This window comes from Notamacropus eugenii, chromosome 5 (assembly GCF_028372415.1).
Source record: "Notamacropus eugenii isolate mMacEug1 chromosome 5, mMacEug1.pri_v2, whole genome shotgun sequence".
NCBI classification, from domain to species: domain Eukaryota; kingdom Metazoa; phylum Chordata; class Mammalia; order Diprotodontia; family Macropodidae; genus Notamacropus; species Notamacropus eugenii.
This window is the reverse complement of record NC_092876.1, coordinates 258768273-258788305: the sequence shown is the minus strand read 5'-3', so window position 1 is coordinate 258788305 and position 20033 is coordinate 258768273. Positions and strand designations below refer to the sequence as shown.

General features: G+C 36.8%; 1 protein-coding gene and 1 pseudogene across 4 annotated transcripts in view; both read right to left on the bottom strand.

The window, feature by feature from the left end:
* MYO1B (myosin IB) overlaps positions 1-20033 on the bottom strand; it is a 210525-nt gene that overhangs the window by 177299 nt on the left and 13193 nt on the right. The window contains exon 1 of one of the 4 annotated variants that reach the window (XM_072612701.1): positions 8127-8200. The exons of the other annotated variants lie outside the window; for them this stretch is intronic. The gene's annotated coding sequence lies outside the window, so the exon portion shown is untranslated. Of the gene's footprint in view, positions 1-8126; positions 8201-20033 lie in introns of those variants that run through there. 4 annotated transcript variants of the gene reach the window in all.
* Positions 6712-6819, bottom strand: LOC140509450 (U5 spliceosomal RNA; annotated as a pseudogene).

Sequence of the window (20033 nt, the reverse complement as noted above, 5' to 3'; positions counted from 1 at the left end):
ACTATGTAAATCCTAACTATTACAAGACACACATACAGAAATAACTGATACACAATCATTTCTAAGGGTAAAGTTATGCAAAACCAGGAGCCCTGTGTGAAATCCAAGAAGGAAAATTAATGACTTAAGTTTGCAATAAATCCAAAACCCAACCAAATTTTGTTTGCTAGAGTAATAGCCATGTGAAGACCCAATACTCTACAGAATATTTTCCCTCAGACACACATAAATGCACCTTCTTTCTCTTCTGACATCAAAGGGCAAAGGACACTGGCCCTAACATGCACAGTGCATAGGACTACGCAGAAAAGAATTGCCTAACCCTGAGGAAATGTAACTGATATAATTTATCTAAAGGCTACACTAAAAAACACCTACAAACAGTACTGCGGAGCAGTAAAAGTACTACTAGATTTGGATTCAAGAGAGCTGACCCAGCATGATCATGGAATCTGGCATCAGAGCAATTGTTATTGTTGTGGTTCGTCATTTCAGTTGTGTCCTGGTCTTCATGACTCAGTTTTGAAGTTTTCTTGGCAAAGATACTGGAATGGTTTACATTTCCTTCTCCAGCTCATTTTACAGATGAGAAACTGAGGCAAACAGGGTCAAGTGACTAGCCCAGGGTCACACAGGGTCTGAGGCTGGATTTGAACTCAGGTATTCCTGACTCCAAACCCAGCACTCTATCCATTGCATCCCCTAGCTGCCCCCGTCAAAGGGGACCTGAGATCAAATCATGACTCTGTCCCTTGTTACCTTTAAAACCATAAGCAAGGTACATAATTTCTCAGGGTCTCAGTTTTCTGATTTGTTAAATGGAAAGGTTAGGCTAGATGATCTCCAAGGTCCTTCCTGGGGATCTAGATATCATGCTCCTATGACTACCCCAGTTCTACAACTTACTAGCTATGTAACCCTGACTTAAGTTGCTTAACTGAGCTGTTACATCCTCATCTGTCAAGCAGGAATAATGATAGCCCTACTACTTACCTCCCAGGGTTAATGTGTGGACAATGCTTCTGTAACGCTTTATGGGATATACAATTGTGACTCATGATGATGATTATGTCTGCACAGGACTAAGTTGTTAATGAGGATGGCCTGCTAAATCTCAGGCCTTCTCTCAGAGCCTCTGAAATCCTCAGCAATCCTGGTCCCTATCAATGCCTGGGTCTAGAATGTCCAATGTGGTTTTGGTCACCTTGAAGAAAAGAGAGAGTTGCAAGCCAGCACGGGTGAATTCAGGTGTGACTCATTCCCACTATGAGATCCACCAACTTTGAACTCACTTCAGTGGGTGTCTGGCCAATCAATCCATGGGGTTAACCTCAAATTTCAATTTCACTTTAATAGATGGGGTGAATATAGAGAGGCATTTTATTCCTTTATAACTCACTGGAACGTTACAAAGCCTAATGAGATAATGTCTGAGAAAAGCAGAGCTCCTGCTAGACAAAGTAGCCTAATGCTAGAAGAACACTGTCCTTATCAGTAAAACACAAACTCAGTTACACAAAGGTCACAGTCAATAACTCTACTACACACAAGCACAACAACATTTGCCCACCAAATTAAAAAAATTCCAAGAAAGAGAATTTATTTGAATTGGCGTTCACGACCTGCAAACTCCTGAGTGTAAAATCCCTCCTATATAAATGACACACTGGAGACTACCTTCCACCAACATATTACTAGCTGAATTGCCAGAGTATGTTTCTAAGAGAAAGTAAGTGTGTAATTAATGACTACTAGTTAATAAATCCAGTAAAGCTGTGGGAAAAGGGGTATGCCTTCAGTTTCATGCCTTCTTCCTTTTTAATTGCTATAGATCCCTATTCCCATTCAATCTCCCTTTGCACGCTCAGATGTCTTGCCCATGTCGAGCTGTTCTCCCACCTTATTTTTGAAAATTAGGATGCCAAGCTCCTTACCCGGTTCAGCTCAGGCACCACTTTCCTACAAAATGCATTTCCTGATTCCTCCCATCCCAGGTAAGTTATTCAGTATATATGTATATATTTCCTAATAGCTCCTCTGCATACACGTTGTCTCCCTCTACCACCAATAGCATGTAAAGATCCTTGAAGGTAGAACTGCTAATTGCTCTGTTCTTGTAACTCTAGTTCCTGGTACACTATCAAGCATAAAAGAAGTTTTTGTTAATGTTAACTTTATTAAGTTAACTTTAATTGCATTATAATGTATTTGTTGGTGTTCAGTCATATCTTGACTCTTCATGACCCCATTTGGGGTTTTCTTGAAGAGATTCTCAAGTGGTTTGCCATTTTCCTTCTCCAGCTCATTTTACAGAGGAGAAAACTGAAACAAAAGAGGTTAAGTGACTTGCCCAGAGTCACACAGCTAGTGTCTGAGGTCACATTTGAACTCATGAAAAAGATCCTGCCTCCAGGCTCAGCACTGTATCCCTTGTGCCACCTACCTGCCCTAATAGTGCATCATTAATACACTATTAATAATAATGCTTAGCACACAGTGCCTGGCACATAGGAGGTGCTTAATAAATTTTACTGAATAATAAAATAATTGACTAATAAAAGCTAGTATTGTTTATAAAGTGTCCCAAAAGTCTTAAGTGCAGTGTTAAGCTTTAACAGTTTAAATGCTTTGGTAGTTTAAAATTACATTAGTGCTTTCAGGTATGCAAAACATTTTGCAAATCATAACCTACTCTAAACTCACAATACCTTTTGGGAGGCAGATACTATTATTAAACCTATTTGAGGCAGAGGTTATAGGACTTGCCCATAGTCACAAAACTACTAAGTGTCTGAGGCTGAATTTTACCTCAGGTTTTCCAGATTTCAGTCCAGGTTCTGTTCCATTTTGGCTTAAATCCCACTTGCAATTACATTCTTCCCCAATTTTCACCAATCAATAAATATTTATTAAGCATCTACAAAGACAAAAATGGCAAAACAGTCCCTGTCTTCAAGAAGTTTATAGTTTCTTACTGGGTGGGGAGGGAGGTTGGGGGGGGGGTGTCAGTGTCAGTGTGAAGATTCATATGTGTACAAAGTAGATACAATGTAATTTTAATTCTAGCACTGGCTTTTTGAGAGAAGTTCATTAAAAACTCATATCCTCATTCCACCCAGCTACCTCAGAAATTCCTAAGAGGAACATGTAAAGATTCCAAATGCCCAGTGAAAATTTATCATTAAGTACTAAGAATGTATCAAAGGAACATCCTAAATATTAATTACTCTTGGGTTGGCTGAGCCAATGTGATAAAAACAATTCTATCTAAATTGATGTACTTATTCAGAGCCATACAAATCAAACTACCAAAAAAGTACTTTATAAGGCAAGAAAAAAATAATAGCAAAATTCATCTGGAAGGGAAAAATGTCAATAATATGAAGAGAATCAATGAAAAAAAAATATGAAGGAAGGTGGCCTAATAGTACCAGATCTCCAACTGTATTACAATATGGTAATCAACAAAACAATCTGGCACTAAGAAACAGAGTGGTAGATTAGTGGAATAAATTAGGTACATAATACACAGTAATAACTATAGAAATCTAGTGGCTGATAAACCCAAAGATCTAAGCTTTTGGGGAAAGAATTTACTATTTGACAAAAAATGCTAGAAAAATTTGAAAATGGTCTGCAGAAAATAGATACACCACAACATCTCACACTATATACCAAGTAAGGCTGAAGTGGCTACATGATCTTAATTAGGGAAGCATGGGTTATTTTACCTACCAGATCTATGAATATGGGAAGAATTTATCAACAAACAAGAAAGAGAGACCACTACGGGATATAAAATGGATAATTTTGATTATATCAAATTAAAAAGGTTTTGTATGAACAAAGCCAATGCAGCATAGATTAGAAGGAAAGCAGGAAAGTGGGGTAAAAAACTTTTTACAGCCAGTTTCTCTGTTAAAGTGCTCACTTCACAAATATATAGAGAGAACCAAGTCAGATTTATAATATAAGTCATTCCACAATTGATAAATGATCAAAGAATATCAACAGGTAGTTTTCAGAAAAGAAATGAAAGCTATCTAGTATCTATTAAAAAAATGCTCAAAATCACTACTGATTAGAGAAATACAAATTAAAACTACTCTGAGATACCACCTCACATCTATGCTATTAGCCTAATATGACAGTAAAGGAAAACGACAAATGTTGGAGGGGATGTGGAAAAACTGGGACACTGAGGGTAGAATTGTGATACAACCATTTGGAAGCAATCTGGAACTATGCCCAGAAGGCTATTAAAATCATGCATACCCTTTGATCCAGTAATACTAGTACTAGGCCTGTATCCTAAACAGATTAAAGCAAAAGGAAAAGATTCTATTTTTACAAAATATTTATAGAAGCTCTTTTTATAGCGGCAAAGAATTAGAAATTGAAGGAAACTGAACAACTTTGAATGAGTAAGTTATTTTGACTATTACAAATACCCAAATTAACCATAAAGGACATATGAAGAAAGACGCTATCTGCACCCAGAGAAAGAAGTGATAAATAAAACGATGTGTAGAATAATGCTACATATACATACTTATTTGTGTCTGATGGTGGTCATCTCGAGGGCAGGGACAGGGGAAAGAAAAAATTTATACAATAATTTTGTCGAATTTGAAAGGAAAAACAAGTTATGTATAGTAGATTAGCAGTTTCACGTGCAATCATGTTTTTTATTATACTATGCTATGGAAATGCTTGTTTTATTACATACATTAAAAATAAAATTTAATAATTAAAAAAAGAAATTGAAGAGCTAACCATCAATTAGGGAAAGGCCGAACAAGATGTGGTATGTGACTGGGACGGAATACTACTGTGCTATAAGAAATGACAAGGGGGATGTTTTCAGAAAAACCCGGGAACACTTACATGAACTGACGTAAAGTGAAGTGAGCAGAACCAGGAAAACGTTGTGCACAGTAACAGCAATATTTTAACAATGATGAACTGTGAATGACTTAATTTTTCTCAGCAATATAATGATCCAAGACAATTCCAAAGAACTTAGAATGAAAAATGCTATCTACCCCTAAGAAAAAACTGATGAGAGTCAGAATGCAAGTCAAAGGATGCTTTTTTTACTTTATTTTTCTTTTTTTTTTCTTTTCTCTTTTTTGATGTGTTCTCTGTTGCAACATGGCTACCATGGAAATATGTTTTGCATAATTGCACATGTACAATCTAAATAAAAGTGCTTGCCTCCTCAAGGGATGGGAAAAATGGAAATTTGAAAACAAAAATTATTTTTAAAATGTTAAAAATTGTTTTTACATGTAATTGAGAAAAAATAAAATAAAAACATAAAAAAAGAAACATACTATTGATTGTGGATCGCTATTGTTATCTTTATAAAGAACTTATACGCACAAAGTTAAACAGCAAAAATTTTGTCTAAGATTCAAATCTAGGTCAGCAAGCATATTCAATCAGCTTCCTTGGTTATTCTGTAAGTGACTTAGCCCTAACATTTCAGTTCCCTAAGAGATTTGCATATTAGCAGTCTATGAAATTTTAAAATCAGACTAACACATCTAACATTACGAACTACCCATGAATTCCCCTGGCAAAGTACTCAAGAATTTAATTAACTTCATCTCCATGCAACTAACTTTTTAAAAACTCAGCATTGTACTTTAAAACATCCATCAAATAAATTATTCAGTTTCTAGTCACTGCCCAAAGGCAAACAACAAAAACCATGGAGAAAATAAAAATAAACATGTAGATTTTATTAGCTATATACCTGTAGTGTAAATATGGACTGGGGTTTGCAAAGTCAGTTTGTAATGGCTCAAAATGTAATCTGTTACGGCTTCATGTGTGCTTTGTTTTATTTTTCAAAATAAATCCCATCATGAGATCAGGAAATATGGTAACCCAGTCACTTGTACAACAGTCAGTCAACAAACATGTCCCCTACACCTGGAATTCTCTTACTCCTCATCTCATCCACGGCTTCCCTGGCTTCCCTTCAAGTCCCAGCTAAAATCTCACCTGTACAAAACCTTTCTCAATGTCACTTAATGCTAGTTAAAGCAACCCTCTACTGGTTATCACCAGTTTATGCTGTTATGTATGACTTGTTCATACAAAGTTATTTCTATGTTGTCTTTTCCATTGTAACTGTGAGTTTTTTGAGAGCAAGGGCTATCTTTTCACTTTTTTTTTTTTTTGGCATAGTGCCTGGCACATAGAAGGGGCTTAATAAATGCTTGTAACCAACTGTAGTTGCATGATTGTCTATATAAGTGAATTTCAGTGAAATCTCACATATTAAAGTTAACACTTATTCAGAGGTTTAATGAATCCCCACTCATGAAAATAATATTTTTGTGGACAATCTGGGGATAAGAAGATATGGTCAAGTTCTCTTATTTCAAGTGATTTTTTTTATTAAATTTTTTAATATAACTTTTCAACATTCATTTCCACAAAATTTTGGGTTCCAAATTTTCTCCCCATTTCTCCTCTTCGCCACCCCAAAACACTGAGCATTCTAATTGCCCCTATCACCAATCTGCCCTCTCTTCTAACACCCTTCCCTTCCCTTATCCTCATCTTCTCTTTTGTCCTGTAGGGCAAGATAACTTTCTATGCCCCATTACCTGTATTTCTTATTTCCTAGTTGCAAGAACAATACTCAACAGTTGTTCCTAGAACTTTGAGTTCCAATTTCTCTTCATCCCTCCCTCCCCACCCATTCCCTTTGGGAAGGCAATATGGACTCTTGCTATTTCCTCTCCGTGGAAATCTTTAGTAAAAGGCGAAAGATTTATTCGATCTGAAGAGAAACAAGAGTATTTAATAGGTGATTCTTACAGAATCAGCACAAAGTAATCCAGTATAACTTTCAAGGCACTGGAAGGAAATTAATTATCTACTAAAAAAGGTTCTTCTGTATGTTTTCCACTCACCTGTTACTGCCATCCCAGGCATGCCCAGCTCTCTAAAGTAACACAGCTTCCATCTACCTTGAAAATGAACCTTATTATTTATAAACTGAATTTTACTATATGTGTTATCTTTCTCTGGTGTGAGACTGGAGATGGCAGGGATCATCCAGTTTGTTCTGTGTGTGACTAGCAGCTAGGCATATGCTTGGCATGTAGTAAGCAATCAGTTCTATACACACACACATCTGTATATACATGATGTACTATCCACATCTACTATAAATGTATACCATGTACCATATAATAAGGTACACATATACCTATGTACACACAAATATATGCCTACGTATGCATATATATACACACATATACACATTATATATGCTATATACATATACTATATATAATATATACCTATATACACACAAATGTGCATATATGTATCCACATACACACATATGTGTGCATACATATACATATACACACAGTTTTATTTATGTTTACTTCGATCTGAGGTGACATTCCACCAGCAACCGGAGAATGGTTGTGCCAAACCCAGGAGTATGCTGCCATTTTCCCTACCAATCCCACCCCACTGCTACACACACACACACACACACACACACACACACACACACACACACACACACACACACACACACACACACACATTCCCCTTCATAAAATAATCACTTCAACCTCCCTACTCTCAAACTCACCAAAACTCAGCTCACAGACCAATTCAATCTTCCAAGCTGATCAGCTGGAAGCACACTGCCCAGACTCAAATGAAAAAGCCAGTCTGGCCCAAATACACTAAGTCAAAGCATGTTTCCCAAGGGAAGGAAAACATTCTAAACTTTACTATTTATAAAGAAGATAAAAACTTTCATTTCCCTATTCAAGTACAATTTATCTCTCATGTCCTTTAAAAGAATGACATTTAGGAAACCATCAAAAGCCAGGAGATAAGTTAGAGAACATAAAAATTCAAATTTTATATCACATGGAAATACAAACTATTATACATAAGTTACATAACTGTGTTTTTCCTACAGCCCTAAGTTAAAAATTTATTCCCTTTGACCTCAGTATCAAAAAAGTCATAGTACTTACTCTACCCTATCCTTTTTTTAATCACAAAAACTCAACTAAGAGATGCATAAAATAATTTAACACCAATTCCCTCTAACTTTGGGGATCAGACCCACTTACCAACTGCTTTTCCCCTCCATTTTTTCTTTCTGGGACTTGAACTATGTCGCTGCAATTTAATCATTCACATAAAGGGGAGGGGAAAACACTGGTTTCGAAAGAGAAAATCACAAAGAACAACAAATATTTTGCAAATAGATAAGAGGGAAAAAAGACAAATTGCATGACATTTTCAACAGAACTGACTCTTTACGTATTTTTGGCTTTTAAAAATTCATTTCCATACAGTACAGTGATTATTCTGATTCCTTAACTAATTCCCTGAAATGATAAATCACCTTCTGTAATAAAACACACTAAGTGGAACAGGAAATACAAATAAGAATGTTCCCTGTACTCATTGAACATATAAATTGTTGTTGTTCAATCATTTCAGTCATATTTAACTCTTCGTGACCATTTGGGGTTTTCTTGGCAAAGATACTGGAGCAGATTGCCATTTCCTTCTCCAGCTTCTTTTTCAGATGAGAAAATTGAGGCAAACAGGGTTAAGTGACTGGCCCTGGGTCACACAGCTAGTGTCTAAGGCCTGATTTAAACTCTGGTCTCCCAGACTCCAGGCCCAACACTCTATCCACTGTGCCAACTAACTGCCCTGAACTTATAAATAAATTACTTGGAGAAATAAAGACACAACACATACAAAGTAAAATAACAATGCAAGAGTTTAATAACAATAAAAGTCAAATTAGAGAAGTGGTGTGGTATAGTAGAAAGGACATTAGATTTAGATTTAAAGGGCCTGACTTCATATTTTAGCTCTTCTACTTACTTCCTGTGTGACCTTAGTTAGGCAAGTCATTCAAATTCTTGGGAGTCCTAATTTCCTCATTTATAAAATGTAGAAGGTTGGATACTAGATGTCCTTTAGGGTCCAGTTCAGCTCTAATCTGAACTCTAATGATCCTAAATTATCACAAAGCAAAAACAATTATAAACTGGCAAAAAAAAAAAATGATATAGCCACGAAGTATCATGAATTCAGAGATGAGACACCTTGATGGACTTGGTCTGGCAGAGAAGAGGCAGGAACTCCCACCCCCTCACTACAACTCATAGCTTACATTTACACAGTGCTTTAAGATCTGCACAACATTTTACACAAATTTTAGGATCACAGTTCATAGATCTTCAACTGGAAGGCATTTCTAAGTGCATCCAATCCAAGCCTCCTCATTTTACAAATGAAGAAACGGAGACCTAGGGAGATTTTAACTTCTCCAGCTCACATGGCTATGTCTCAATTTGGCAACCCAAATACTTAGAAGGGTGAGATTTGAAGAGGCAAAAAAAGAAAAAACGAGTTTAGAAAAGCTGTAGTGGAGAATGAGTGAATGAATGAATGAATGACAAAGCACTCTGTAGGTACTTTCCATGTGAAAAGCACTGTGTTAAGTTTGGGGGATATAAACAGGAAAAGCATCCTGTAGTGGTGGTTCTTCCAGTCAGACCTCCTTCCCGGAGTCGGACATGAGTCTGCCTTTAAGAAAGCCCTTCAGCGTTTGGTATTATGAACCCAAGATTAGTGTAGGAGCAACGTGCAAGATGTATGAAGAAAAGGAAAACTGATATTGAAAGAAACCAGTGAAGAAAGCTATACTAATAACAAAGGCACAAGGTAAGGATTCAAACTAGGACAACAAAATGGAAAGAAAGACTCTAAGAAATGCTATTAACATAAGACTCTTCAACCCTTGGTGACTGACCAGATGTGGAAAGGTCAAAGATGAAGGAAGTCAAGATTTAGAGGCTGAGAGATCCTGGGAAAGGGTGGTGATACGAACATCATGTTACCAAAAGTAAGTAATCGAGTTAGTCTTTCCAAAGTATATTTGCTGTTGTTAAGAAGTTTCAGTCATGTCCTACTCTTTGGGACCCCATTTGGGGTTTTCTTGGCAAAGATGCTGGAGTGGTTTGACATTTTCTTCTCCAGTTCATTTTACAAGAGGAACTGAGGTAAAGAGATTTAAGTGTCTTGCTCAAGGTCACACACCTAGTAACTATACGAGGCCAGATTTGAACAGGTCCTCTTGACTCCAGTGCAGGCAACTCTATCCACTATGCCACCTAGGTGCCCTCAAACTATATTTATGCTATCCTAAGTGCACAGCACTAAATGCCCAAGGTATTTAAGAATGAACCAAAATACACTTTCAACCCACAACCAAAGTCAAAAGTGTTGTCTCTATAAAACCTAGTTCTTAAAAAAGAAGGATAAACAAAGAAGTATCTATTAAAACTATATTTAAATTTCACACTTTAAAATTACCTGTTTCTCTAAAACAGTCACAGGAAATAAACTTTCCTTGAAAGGCAATCTCACATTTCTTAGGAAAACAAAGATTTTGCTGAAAAGCAATCAATTCAATTAGAAAAACATTTTAGAAAGTGGGTGCTCAGTGCTCAGCACAATGCTTCACACAGAGTAGGCAATGAATAAATGCTTCTTGACTGAGTAAATGATTGGAAAGACAGAGATGATAAAAGACAAATTTCCAGACCTCCAGTTTACACTCTGAGGAGCAGGGTGAGATATGGAGGACAACACAGACACAGATAATAGAAAGTTCCCCTCCCAGAAATCCATTCCTTATACCGGACCTGCATAACTTGGCAGCAGGTAGGAGCCAAAATTAAAATAGGATAAACTTCTTCGGGCTCCAAGATGGTTAATATTAGAGACAAACTGAAGATGGCTGATTGCCATGGGTCATGTGACAAATAGGAGACAGTGCACAGTGGCAACCCTACATTTTTCGCTCAAAATCCTCTGGCAGGCCACAAGTGGCCTGCGAGTTGTATGTTGTACAGGTCTACCTTGTCCTATATAATATACTATATATCTTATACAGGTCTACCAAAGAATATAAAAAGAGAGACCCCATCACCACCAAAAACAACAAAAAAAACAGGGCAGGTTGCCAAGTCCATCATATGGGACATTCTGAACACATGATTCTGTCTCCTACATCTACAAAGAAAAGGGGTACAATCTAATATCTTTTCTTTGGGACAAAGCGTGGCCATTACAATTTCATAGAATTATTTTGTTTTTCTCCTTCCTCTCATTGTTAGTCACATACTGCTTTCCTGGTTCTACTTCTCTTTGCATCAGTTCAGGGAACTCTTCCTATGTTTCTCCTTATTTTTTATAATCACTATTTCTTAGAGTGCTTTAATATTCTAGTACATTAATGTATCAGAATTTGTTTAGTCAATCTCCAGGCATTTATTTTGTTTTCAGATCTTCACTACACAAAAAAATGTAGGGTGTACGTGAGAATGCTCTTTTTATTTTTACTTCCCAGGAGTATATGCCTAGCAGTAGTATTGTAGGATCAAAGTACATGAACTAGTCACTTCGTGTGCATAAACTCAAATTGCTTTCCTGAACAGCTGGACGAATAGCTTCATGTTTTCAACCTAAGTACACATGAAGTTAACCCATTCCTTATATGTAAAGACATTTTTAAGCATTTTTTTTAATTTAGTCAGCACATACATGGGGAAGGGTATTGAGCTACACATTGGAAGATATATAAAGTTTAGATAAAACATGGACATGGCATTTAGAACCTACTAGGAAGCTAGCATGCCACTAGATAGACTAATAATATGTAACATTACATGGTAAGTGCATTAAAAACTTAAGAAATAAGGTACTATGTAAAGTATAAGGGGGAAATGAGACATTTTTAAATATATATTTTTATTTATCTTGTTAAATAATTCTGAATTACATGTTTAAAAACTTAACGTTCTTTTTTTTTAATTTCGAGTTCCAAATTCTCTCTCTCCCTCTCACCCCCTCCTCATCTCTTGAGAAGGCAATGAGATATATGTAAAGTCATGCAAAACATATTTCCATTTTAGTCCTGTTGCAAAAAACATATACACACACAAGTTAAAAAATATGCTTCAATCTTCAATCAAGAGTTCATAAATTCTCTCTGCAGATGGGTAGCATTTTTCATGAGTCCTTCAGAATTGCCTTAGATGACTATGTAGGTCAGAGTAGCTAAATTTTTTACAGCTGATCATACTTACAATATTGTTGTTACTGTGTACAGTGTCTTCCTGGTTTTGCTCACTTCATTTTGCATGAGTTCATATAACTCTTCTCAAGTTTTTCTGAAACCATCCTGCTGTCATTTCTTATATAGCACAAAAGATTTCCACCCCAATCATATATCACAACTTGTTCAGCCATTCCTCAATTGATGGGCATCCCTTCAACTTCCAACTCTTTGCCACCACAAAAAGCACTGCTATAAATATTTTTGTACAAATGTGACCTTTTCCTTTTCTTTGATCTCTTTGGGACACAGACCTAGTAGTGGTATTGCTGAGCTAAAGGGGATACACAATTTTATAACCCTTTCGGTATAGTTCCAAATTGCTCTCCTGAATGGTTAGATTAGTTCACAACTCCACTAACAGTGCATTGGTGACCCAATTTTACCACATCCCCTCCAGCATTTGTCATTTTCCTTGTAAAAGATATTCTGATGAATAGTCTCTCTCATAGGGGTAACTTGCTCCACAAGGAGAGGCTCATTTATACCTTCTCATCCTGTGTGTCTTGCCCCTGTCTTCCTGAAAAGGAAGACCTTCCTCCCCTTCCATAAAGGAGTGGATGTGGATCTATTTCACTGTATTGGGGTTTACCTCTAGATCTCTTGCTATGGCACAGATATTGGAGGTCCACTGGTCATTCTCACTACATGACAGTCAACCTCCTTTTATGCACGTATCCTCCTGGGATCCTATCTTTTACACTGCTCTTATGCAATAATTCTTTGTTAATAATAAACCTGCAGGCTACACCTGCTCACTAGAGGTACATCTCTGCTGCCCTTTGGGTTATCTACTTCAATTCTTCAGAAAGTGTTGTTTTCTTTATAACTCAGAGCTATAGATCACAAGAAAACTACTGATTATAAAAAAAAGTGGGCACCTATTTCAGGGAAGCATCAGAGTTTATTAAAAAAAAAAAAAACAACTGTTCAGTTTCCCAAATGCAATCTAGCCTGCTTCTTTCCTATTTATATTCTAGGCCCTATTCATTATCCACCTATGGTATCAAACATAACACCAGCAAAACTCCCAAATGCAACCTGAATTAAGAGTGAAATATAATGGAAAATATTTAACAAATTAAATAAAAATACAATTAAACACAGATAATGTTGATATATGGTTTTCTAAACCAATACCTAGCCCATAGGGATCCTAAGAATTTTCCCATTTTAAGGAATTACTCATCCATCTGGACTCTGCCATATACATCATATCCTTCCCTGAGAGTGACAAACATACCTCTGGTAAGTTTTCATCTACCTGCTTTATAAATCATAAAATTTTTTCATTAGTTCAAGTAAGTAAGTAAGTAACCTCTGTTGTTACATGATTTAAAGAACCTGTCATGTCTATAACACGTTACATCCCTTGTTGAAGGAAAAGCCAGGGACTCCTAACGTGGGGTCTACAGACATTCCTGGACAGATTTTCTGGGAGTCTGTAAACTTGTATGGAGAAAAAAATTACATCCTCATTTTCTCATACCTCTAAATGAATTTTCCTTCAATTATTTAAAAATACTTTTTTTAAAAATTATTTAAAATTACTTATCAATTATTTTTAACCTCTTAAAAAGGGTTTAACCAACTTTTAAAAGGATCCAAGACCCAAAAAAGATTAAGAACCTATGCTTTAAAGCAAGTGCTTTGCCCACAGAATCAAATGTTTTTCATCTGAAAGTCAACCAAAATAAGCCCAAGGAGAACCATGCATATTCTGCACCTTTCAGTTGACTATATAACTAAGGAAGTGGTCAGCTGTACAATATCATTTGTGAAAGCATGCCTGATTCCCTCTTAATACTTTTCATCAATGATGCTCTAATATGTCATTACCTGTCTCATAAAAAGTCATAAAAAGATGGGAAAATAGGTATAGGTTGGCAATTTCTGGTATCATCCAAAAAATGTACAATCCTTTAAATAGAAGGTGAATCAGTCATGTAGTAAACACAAGGCATAACATAAGGACAGAATAACTCACATTTATAGAGCACATTAAGGTATCAAAGTGCTTTACATACATTAAAGTAGCAGTGCTTTGGAAAGATCTTCTGTGGAGGATTTATGAGAGGAAGGCATGAATGAGAATGGAAAAAGGAGAGAACCAGCAGATGGGATACAAGATACACATAATGGAAAGCACTGACCCACTGAATAAGTTGCAGACAACATAAGACAGCAATATAAATGTTCTGTGCTATACAGAGATCGTTGTATAGTACACTATGGACACAAAAGAAAAATTTAGATATCCAGGAACAGCAAAACATTGTCAAACTACCTTAACACAAATTCCTATCTGACAACCCATAACTTTATAAAAACTTTAGTAATACTCAAATAACAGAATCGGAAAATATCAGAATTGCAAGGGACACTTTAGATCATTTAATGCAAATTAACATTTGGACAAGAATCTCCTCAATAATACTCAATAAAATCACATATTTATTGTTCAGTCGTTCTAAGTTATGTCCAACTCTTTGTGATTATATTAGGGGTTTTCTTGGTAACGATACTGGAGTAGTTTGCTATTTCCTTCTCCAGCTCATTTTACAGATGAGGAAACTGTGTCAAACAGGGTCAAGTGACTTGCCCAGAGTCACACAGATAGTAGGTGTCTGAGGCTGGATTTGAACTCAGGTCTTCCTGATTCCAGGCCCAGCATTCTATCCACTGTGCCACATAGCTGACTTAGAGCTGGAAGGGACCCAAGAGATCACGGAGTCAAACCTCTTCATTTTATGGATTAGGAAACTCAGTATTTAGAAAGGTTAAAATGACTTCTCTAACATCAGGGAATCCTAAAAACTGTTTGAGGCAGGATTCAAACCCAGGTCTTTCTGCTTCCAAGTCCAGACCCTCTCCACGTTTTTTTTCTTTTGGCCTCCAATGAATCTTTCAAAAGATCAGCTCCCACACCATTTCGGTTCCACAGGGAATTACATTTTGGAGGGAAAACAGAAACTTTCTCCAATACAACTCTAGCCCTAGGCTCTACAGAGACTGTTAATTTCTTAAAAGAGTTATTTTTAACCACGGCTAAGGTCTGAACAATCCTGGACCATAAGCCAAAATCAGACTAAATTGACTAAACTATAAACTGCAGTCAAATTTTTTTTTTTTTAAACATACAGTACTAAATTTCAAGCCTGGTGATCATTCCCCTTAAAAGTGAAATTCCCATTAAAACCACAAACTGGATATCTGAGCTTACCAGAAACAGCTTAATGTTATAATAAAATGTTACAATAAAATGTACCTGCCACATCATTTTACGATCTGTAAACTTTGTTTTGCTGCATACTAATTAGGAAAAAGCAAGACATTCATGGAATAGCTATAAAATAGTACTGTTTTTACCCTACCTAACCAAACCCCTCCAAAGCAAGATAGAGGGAAAGGAGAATGAAACAGGCAGGCATACATCTATGATTTTTAGCCCAGAAAGGCTGACCATGGAAAATGATAAAAATCCTATCAACAGGGTTCCCCTGCTGACCTATCTGAAGAACTTGTACATATACAAAAGGTCCTATGAGATGGCCCCAAGGCACAATGGATGGACTTCCAGGAAGATGAAGTTCAAATCCCACCCATACTCTTACTAGCTGTGTGACCAAAGGCTTCATCACTAAATTACTTAGAACCTTCCCTTTGTAAATGTAAATGGGGTACAAGGAAACAGAATACTCAACCTCAGAAAACACATGCAAAGCCTAAAGTACGACAGAAGAAATACTAGTTAATATTCCTGATTTGCTGAGAAAAGTAACGCCATCTCTTGTAAGAATCCTCATCTCACCTAATCCAAACCTCAAGACCCCTTCCATTTTTACCAGTTCCTTTTTGCTAGTTGCCTAACAAACATGCTACCAAGGAATCTTGCATGATTTTAACGAGTGTATAAAAGCCACCTTGTTGGAGAAGAGCCTCAGAATTTTGCCTGTCCAATTAAATGCTTTTTTATAGTTAACAAATAAATATGATGGGAGCCTGTGCTCTCTGTACTTGCCTGTTAGCTGTGTGACTATAAAGATGTGGGGTCTACTACTGAAAATCAATTTCAAAAAGTCGAGGTTGTCCTCTTACTTGTATAAACTATTCTGAATTTTTTATTAGAGTTTAGCACGCAGCAAGTATTTGTGGCCAATATCCTGATCACTTTTGGTAGTAATAACGTGCATGATTTTTTTTCCAAGTATTAGTTATCTTCTCTTTTCAGATATCCTGAAATCCAATCCTTCAACATCTCCCAAACTGACGACTTCTAGGTCCACTCAGGCACAAATCTGTGTTCTTCAGTACCATTTATTATGCAGTACCCTCAAGAACTGTGATTTTAAGAGTCCTCCTAGGATTGCTCTACTGTTACTAATGGGGGAAAACAGTATGCAACAGAAATCCTGGCAGATCTTTTCTATTTTTTCCCCCTTTGTTATCCTTCCAGGATGATCTGAATTGGGTCTCACACTAAGTTTTCATTTTTTATTTCACCACTTCTTTGTGTTTTACCAGGCAATTACTCGTAACATTTCACCATTCTCCCTGTGAAACAGAACATATGCATTCATATTCTAAATTGACATTACCCTTTGCTACATGTTTCTGATTAGCGAGAAAATTGACGTATGATGGTTTGGCAATTCCTGGGCTACTCTGGCTTCCTTGTAGTAACTGTTGCTGTTTGTTGTTTCTGTGGTTTGTCATTTGTTTTCAAAGGCGACCAGTGACAACACAGTGTCTTGACTTTCTTGTGAATTGGATTTAACCATTCTTGTGAAAAGGACTTAAGTGAGGCACAACTGTGTGAAGTCATCAATGGTCAAACTTACCGAGCAAAAGGTGCAATAGTCTACATTGATGTCTGGCACTTTTGTCAATTTCCTCTTTTTTCAGGGTCAATAGCCTGTTTACCTGTGTTAGACTAAATCTATCTTAATAAGAGACTGTATCTTCTCATTTTCATTATTCTAATTTGGCATTAATTTTGTTCTTTTGCTCTAACAGCAGGATGTAAACTCCCTCAGGACAGGGTTTGCTTTCCATTTCCTAACATAATGCCCCACACTTAATAAATGCTTGTCCTACTGGATGGGATGGTCTCACTACAGATGGTAGATTCAGAATTGACTCTCAGATTAGCAACAAGTCATTTCCTGGCATCATTTGAATATGATCCGTTTCACATTGTTTTTGCGTTATTTGGTTATTATCTACCTTCCAACTCTCTTCTTGAAATAAATATTCATGATATGTAGGCGAGAAGCTTATTTGTAATCTGGTCACTTTCATTTCTTGATCCTAAACCAGATCTTCATATCTCTATGGAGTCTTTTAGCATTGGATTTACCAAGTTTTAAAGTATGTGATAATTAAATTTGTATGGAATAAAACACTCTAAAGAAATTTCTTCTTCTCTCTTCATCCTTTGCTTCTCATTGGAGAAATGCCTAGGACATTTCAGATCCTCAAGATCAATGCCAACCAGGAGTATAACACAATGGATAATAAGGCAGAGGAAATCTTTCCAGGAAATAAAATCATTTAACAAAGGAACAAGATTCCTTGTTAAAAAGCACTGGAAATATTCTTGCACAACAGGTGAGACCATACAAGAATGATGTCGAAAGGATTCTTACATTGAGAGGAAGGAAGAAATCCTTCTAAGGTCTCTGCTAACTCTTAAAATCTATCATTCTAAAGTGCAAGCACCGAATGTCAATCAGTCAAGAAAATACCCCTCGCCATCACGGAACTCACAATCTAATGGGGGAAACAACATGCCAAAAAAAAATGTATATTCAAATTCAGTGAGAGGTAATCTCAGGCAGAAGGCCCTGGCAGCTGGGAGGGGGTTAGGAAAGGTCTCCTGCAAAATGGCAGAATTTGAGCTCATCTTGAAGGAAAATGAGGGAGCTAAGAGGAGGAGGTGAGGAGGGAGAACATTCCAGGAAGCCAGTGAAAAGACACAGAGGCTAAAGAAGCCTCAAGTAGGTCAGTTTTGTGAGATGGCTGACTGGGATGAGGGGAGCAAAATCTACGGGTACTGTAAAAGTAGGAAGGGGTCATGTTGTGAAGGGGCATAAATGCCAAACAAAGGATTTTCTATTTCGTCCTAGAGGTAATAGGGAGTCAATACAGTTTAATGAGTGAGGGTGTAGGACCTGGGTTCTAAGATGTAGCAGAAAATAAGAGGGTGAGGGGGGAAAGGAGTTTTGATCATGTGACTTTTCTAGCTGCTTGATTTTGGGACAAATGCAAATTTTCTGCATAGTATTCCTCTTTCTCCCACCTGTAATTCATTTTTCCCATCCTATCTGTCCTAAAATAGGAAACACCAAATTCTAAAATATAATCCCATCACCTAAAATGTACATTCCTGTAACCCACTGCATGGAATTGCATACTGCTGGTTACTTCTTTCAATAAATCCAACTGGGCATATAAACAGCTGCACAGCTGTACAACTGGAACCTCAACATCTTCTAGGGCTACTGAATTCATTAATAAAACAATCACCCTGAATAAGCTATTGCTGAGTAGGACAGAACTTCAGGCAGGTAAAGGAGAAGGTGGAAAAACAGAGAAAGCAAAGTCTACATCCATAATCTAATTGATTAAAGGAAGGCAGGGGCATTTTCTCTAATTCAGGGAGCAGAATGTAGAGACAAAGGCCAAACCACTGGTAGCTTCTATGAAACACCTTAACAGGTCACCTTGAAAGCGAAGATTGAGAAAGAATACCACCACTTTTATAATATAATACCAAAAACAAACAAATAAACCTTGGCAAAGGTTTAGCAATGGGTTTATGCTACACTGACACCTTATTTAAGTCTGCTCCTGGAACTTGTGATAATGCACCCTTAAAGCCCTGTTCTGCAGCTGCCAACAGCTATTATCATGCCAAAAATCAAAGCCAATATATATACCACGTGAGGTGGCTGAGGATGGTGGGAGGGACCTTGAACCAGGAGAAAGGATAGTTGGGTTCTAGGCCCAACTTTAGTCATTAAACTAGCTGTATGATCTTGAGGGGGGAAAAAATCATGTGCTCTCTCTCCTGGGTTTCGATTTCCTCATGTGTAAAATGTAATGTAGCATTCATCTGGTTTAACTTGTACTGTAATATACAATATACTTGCATATTATATTATACTTGTATACAATATTACAATTATACACTAATAATACATATAGAGTTCTGCTGCATCAGAAAAAATTTTTATAAAAAACGAATCACACCTTTACACAGAGGGACAAGCCTCTTCTCATGACTGCACAGTAGCATTTGTATGAAAGGAAAGCATGAAACCACATTAAGCTTTCAGAAAAAGCCAATGAAGTCAAGTGCTTAATACAGGGTTCCTTATCAATGGGAAATTTGCCAAGCCTGATGTAGCTTTTTTTTTTCATAAACTCTGGTAATTTTCCAGAATGTCTTCTTTTTGTCTAATGGTTCTACTTTACGGAGAAAAAAAATATTTAAGAAAGCAATGTTATCACTACAAATTGGCAGCTACATGCCCAGCCCCAAGCAAAACCATAAAGTAGATAGAAAACATGTATTTCCATCTACTTACCTGATAACTTCACCTAATATTCAAACTGAACATACCCCAAAACAAACTCATCACATACTCCTTGCCTTCCCCCCAAAGACTTTACATGCCAGTTTTTATCCACCTCTTTATGCCTCAGTCTCCACATTTACAAAATAAAAGCGTTAAATCAGATGATCCCTGAAGCCCGCTAATCAATCAAAAGGCATGTATTACGTTGCTACTCGAGGCCCTGTACTAGGTGTTAGAGATAAAAAGAT